The sequence below is a fragment of the Pseudopipra pipra genome, chromosome 2, assembly GCF_036250125.1.
Source record: "Pseudopipra pipra isolate bDixPip1 chromosome 2, bDixPip1.hap1, whole genome shotgun sequence".
NCBI lineage: Eukaryota > Metazoa > Chordata > Aves > Passeriformes > Pipridae > Pseudopipra > Pseudopipra pipra.
In genome coordinates, this window is record NC_087550.1 from 81,429,209 (window position 1) to 81,435,065 (window position 5,857).

Below are 5,857 nucleotides of genomic sequence, written 5' to 3' on the forward strand. Positions count from 1 at the left end.
GAGAGAGGTTTTTGTACAAGACCTTGCTGGAACTTCCTTCATAATGATGAGAAATTGAAAAGGAGTGATAAAGAGGTATATGAATAACACAAGCAACAGGAAATTTTTGCTTCTTTGGAGAAATTAAACTCAATAAAGTGTCTATAAAAATTATAAATAATAGGTTAATGTGATGGGAAAATTAAGAATTCTCCTAGAATAATGACAAAGGGTGCAAACTGAATAAATTCAGACTGGAATGAAGCTGATATGAATCTCTGAAAAAAAAATCTTGTATTGAAATAGTGAGGAGGAAATGTTTGTTTTAAAGATTGTGCTGACAACATTAAAAGCATGATTGCATGATAAAAATTACAGCCTACAGTCATCCTTTACCATTTTGCTTTTATGTTGGTAGGTGCATATGTGTTAACCTACAAACTTCAGAAAACAGTAACTTACCTGTAATTTATTAAGTTTTACAGTTGTTTGGTTTTAGTTTTGGTTTTGCTGGCACTCACCTTGCCATGAAGAGAAATAGCATATATTATGAATTCATTGCTATTTTTAAAATTTCCACATTGACAGAAAGTTATTCCTAAAGGCAATGCAACCTCATCTACACTGGGTTATAAAGATCTGCTGTAATGAACAAGAGCAGCACAAGACTTTTGACTTTACTATGTCATGGGTTTATTCGTTTAAGGCAGGAGAAGTGATTTTAAATTGTTTGAACAAGGTCCAATGCAGAGTATCTTTATGTCAGCTGTTATAAATTACACTAATGACAGAACTGACAGTTTCTCAAATACATTTTTTTTCTTTCGGGATGAAATATTTTATTATAATTGGGAGCTACTTGTTTTTAGTGCACTTGATGCCACTGATTTTCTGTTGCCAGCTATTGTTAGAAGAATGTCTGTGCATAGAAACTGAATAGATTTGCATATACTATATGGCACTGGACCCAAGGCTGAAATTGAACCTTATGTCATCTTGTGGAACTCTTGTCATAGAATCATTGAATGACTTGGGTTGGAAGAGACCTTAAATATCACGTATTTTTTCTGGGGTTTGTTTTTGGTTTTGTTTTTTTGTTTGTTTGGTTTTGGTTTTGTTTTGTTTTATTACAGAATCATGTATTATGAGTTCTAATGTGGTCATCTTAAACAAGAAAAAACATTAATAAAAGGCAGTTAATATTTTTTTTTATTATTTCAAATACTCAGTTGTGTAGAGAGGTCCTGAGTGTGTGCCCTTAAAAGATTTTCCACATATGTATTCCTATGAATGTGCTTGCATCTTTTCAAAATCAGAGATCTAGGCAATTTTCTCAGGTCAAAACATATCATGCACCTAATTTAAAACCTAAAATTGAGCTGCAGTTCCCACCTTGATCTTGCAATAGCTTTGGTGCAGACCCAATCAAAGAACTAGTGAAATTATTAGGAGTCTTTCTTCTTTCTTTGATAGGGCTTGGATTAAACTGCTGATGTTTACAAGTACCTATTATTCTGCAGTGTTCCCATAAACCTGTGTTTCAAATCAACCAAAAATCACACTGCCACATCAGAAACTTGATAAAAATTCTTTAGATACACAACTTCTTTTGGATATATATTGCTTATGTCTGACCAGATCCATTTCTGTTAATACTAACAAAATTTAAAGGGAAAAGAAAACGAGTAGAGGGAAAAATATTTGTTAAAAAATGATCAGTCAAGGGATGCTGAACTTGCCCATGTGTTGAGAAAGTCCTTCTTTATATATGGCTACAGTCTGATGAGAAGATATTTTGAATCTTGGAGATATAAAAAAATGAATATAAGAAAAGAATTTGGGGTGTTCCTCTTAAGAAATTTTTTTTGCATCTTTGATCCTAGCATACTAACTTTATGATGACTATGCCAACAATATTATACTTATATTTTTACTGGTAAAAATATGAATATTTTATATTCTTCCTTTTCTTTTTCTTTACTCCGTGTCTTGTATGACCTTCCTACAATCCAGGAGTCTTTCTGAGGTAAGTAGGAAGCCAAATTTCAAAGTTGAGTGAAGATGAGGAAGAGATTAATTGCTTAAGTTATTGCTTGTATGAAACTTACTGTATTCAAAACCTCACAGTTTTAATTTTAGCATAAAAGTAGACTTCCAGCAAATTCGATCTTCTGTTTTAGAGTATGATATATGCATTTGAAATCCACATCTCAGTTGTCTCAGCTACCTGAAAGCCTGTGTCACAGTGCTAAGGGAACTAGGTACATGATTCAATGATATTGAAGCTCAATTTTTTTTCTAGATTGTCTTAAATCTCACCTGAACATGTTTTTTAGGGTAAACGAGACAAGTATTTTATTTGATAACAGGTACAACACAACACCATCGGTTACATACTCTCCATAGATCCAACACCTAAGAAAGAATGTTGTTTAAAAAATACTGTATGAACTGTATATACTGTATAAACTGGATATAAAATCATGATTTCCCCTCTATCCACTTGTGCAGTGAACACTGGTTGAAAGTTGTGACATAGTTGCAATAGAAGCTGTGAAAAGATGTGAGGGTAAAGGAATGTGAAGCTAATAAGGACAGGGTATTAACTGTGTAAAAATGAAGACTCTTTTCTACTCCACAGTCCTTCTTTATGACCTAGAAGAGATTTGATCCTTACCAAGTCTGAAATATGTAGCCGTTAAGGGAGACAGGATACCTGTCTCAGCATGTTTATCTGCATGTCTCTATACATGTTGTACACATTCCCTGTGTATTATTTGAATAGAAATTACTATCAGTGAATAAAAAGACTGCTATTTTGAAGTAAAGAACCCTGGAAAGCCTTGAATCCTACATGTCCTACATGTAGCTTTCAGTTAAGTGAAATATATTAGGAAAGAATTGAATCTAAAAATCTCTTTACCCTTTTTCCGTAAAAGAAAAAAGAAAATCCAAAACAAAAAGCCCAAACTTGTATTATAGAGATTTATCAGGAAATTGAGTTTTCAGATAAGAATAAAAAGACTGTTGACAGTCAAATGTCAAAATGCAAAAAATTTTGACAGTCAAATGTCAAAGCTGTTTGATGTTCTAAGCTGTTTAATGTTCCCAGGAACTAAAAGTCAATTGCCAAAATATCTTTTGCACACTGATACATCCAAATGTAAGCAGAACAGAAGGAGACCTGCAAATTCTCAATCCAATGATTGAGAGTGGTGGTCCAATAACAAATGCGGTTTCTGAGAGAGAATTCTGTACCTTTTACAATGCATCATTTAATTAAGGAATGTCCCAAGCATTGCCTCCATAGCCATGTTAAAGCAGAGCAAACAAGCCACAGACTAAATAAATAAATAAATAAATTAGGTTTTCAAAATCATATTACTTGGTGTCTTAATTTGTCTCAATTTTTTTTCATGTTCTACCACTCTTTTTAATGAAAAAAATTACCTGCCTTTGGTTCTGAGACCCAACCATGACATGAGTTGAAAGTCCAGAAGACTGTAGATTAAGTGAATTGAGACTTTAAAATGCTGACAAATACTATAACTTCATATGAACTGGGAATTCTGACTTTAGTTCAGACAAAGACAACAAATATCACGTTAATTAAACTATTGTGTGGTCTTCTTCTTGCTGAAGGCACTTTGCTGCATTCTTTGGGGCAGTCTTTTCCCAGTAATGTAAAAAATAATTTCAGAATCTATTTCTTTCATCATATTGTTCTCAATTCTCCATAAATTAATTTTTGCTCTTGCTCAAAGTATTTTTTTTTAATACTAGCATTAGACAAGGTTGTATTTTATCTTCTCTTTCATTTGTTCTGCCTCCTGAACACATCTTTTTTTCAGAGACTCACGGACAGCATGATCAGTTATAATAAGAATTCTTTAGTCTTCTTTTTTGCCTTTTTTTAATAGGTGAACATTTCACTTAAATTATTAGCATATTAATCAACTTTCAATAAATCTGAGACATAGAAGAAGCCTACAGCAGGGCAGGCATGCTGCTCAGTATGTGATGGCTATGGAAAGGTGGCAGAGAGTCCCTGGATATTTTTCAGTCAAAAATATTTTTGTACAAGAAGATTCCCAAACGACAACTGGTAAAAGATGAGGTAGGTCCTCTTGTATCCTACAAGCAGCAAGGGAAAGAAAACAAAAAGGAAAAGACACTTCTAAGGTGTACCTCCCTGGAAACCACAGCCACCTTACTTAGGTAAGCACTCACCTGGAATTTATGTACAATTATTCTCAAAATTGCAGAGCTGCAGATGTTTCTTCTCAGCTCGCTAATATCTGCTTCTGGATAGATTTGCACGTGAAGATGAGCAGTACTTTTAGGGACACAGCCAACCATCAAAACCTTTTTAATAATTTCTTCTTGTAATAATTGCTGCAGGAATTCACATATCTGTGGAATGTAAATCTCAGTCAGTTTATTCAAAAGACAATTTCTAAATCTAACCACTGTTTTTTATTTTTATACGAAGACTTTCCAAATGCATGTTTCAAGTTGTACTTCCAGTAACTCTATTTCAAAATTGCTCATGAAAAGAACTTGGACAGACCACTTACAAACCTTGTGTTAGGAAGCTGACCAGCAGTTTGTTTCAGCACCAAAGACAGAGAAGAAGACTGTGCATTAAACTACACATCCACAAATCCAGTAATTGGGCAGCTGCAACTTGAAATGCTTAGAACCAGCTGTATTTTACAGAAACTTGAAACAACCCCACATGCTAAGACACTGTAGCAACATATTGTCTTTCAGTAGTTCTTTGCAGGCTGATTTATGGTCAGGAAATTTTGCTTCCTCTAGAGATCCTTTCTGAGGGTTTGCTGTTCAAAAAAAATGTGGGAGGGAAGAGAAAGCAATCAGGTGCTTTGGCACCCTGCCAGAGTTTCTGCTGCCTCCCCACATGGGGGGGCTACCTGTCTTTCCTCCAGGTCTGGAAGATGTTATCTTTAAAAGATGAGATACCAAAGGCCTATTGACCAGAGAGACATTTTCCAGGGCACACTTCTTGCCTCTTAACAGGTCAGAATTAATTTTAGATTTTCTGTATGAATTTATCTGCAAGTGAGACATTTCCTAGACAGTTGAAAAAAGAGTCCATCCACAGGGATGGAATTAATTGAAAGAAACACTCAGGCAGTGTACTTTATCCAAGTAGGTAATCTCTATAAATTCTTTAGTGAGAAAAAAATCATAGTAGTGTATTCCACATCCAATACTCTACTCTTGAGATCTTAAAATACATAAGGGTAACCAATAGGAAACCACACAGAAATAATCCTCTGGATAAAATGCAGAACTTTCTGCTGCATAGATTTTGCTTTTTTTTTTCTCTTGTTGAACTAAGTGAATTAAAAATGACATTGAAGATGCTCTAGATGTGATTATGGCTCACCTTATTTCAGACATTGTTTATACAACTGCCATTACATACATTAATTTGGAGAAACTGATTTGCAATTTCTTACTTTCAGGATGACTTGCAGATTCAATTATTATTGCTGTACGATACTTTCCATGAATCCAAAGGAGAAAGAGTTCTATCACAGGAGATAGCAGGACTTGTTGATAGAGTTTTAAACTAGCTTGGAAGGGGCAAAGAGACAAAAGCAGGCTCATGAATGGCCTGAAGTTGTGTCATGGAAGGTTTAGGCAAGATATTAGAAAAAGTTCTTTACCCAGAGGCTGAAGACTCATGTCCCTTGGGCACTGGAACAGGTTCCCCGGGGAAGTGGTCACAGCAAGTCACAGTACCAAGCCTGACAGAGTTCAAGAAGCGTTTGGATGATACTCTCAGGCACATGGTGCTACTCTTGCGGACAGTCCTGTGCAGGGCTGAGAGCAGGACTTGGTGATGCTT

At 35.0% G+C, this 5,857-nt stretch overlaps 1 long non-coding RNA gene across 1 annotated transcript; it reads right to left on the minus strand.

The window, feature by feature from the left end:
* Nucleotides 1–2,226: 2,226 nt before the first annotated feature.
* On the minus strand, nucleotides 2,227–5,615 carry LOC135407011 (uncharacterized). The gene is made up of 3 exons (XR_010426639.1): nucleotides 5,466–5,615; nucleotides 4,210–4,392; nucleotides 2,227–4,113 (listed from the first exon to the last, which is right to left on the minus strand). It is a non-coding gene; the product is annotated as an uncharacterized LOC135407011 (long non-coding RNA).
* Between the last annotated feature and the right edge of the window lie 242 nt (nucleotides 5,616–5,857).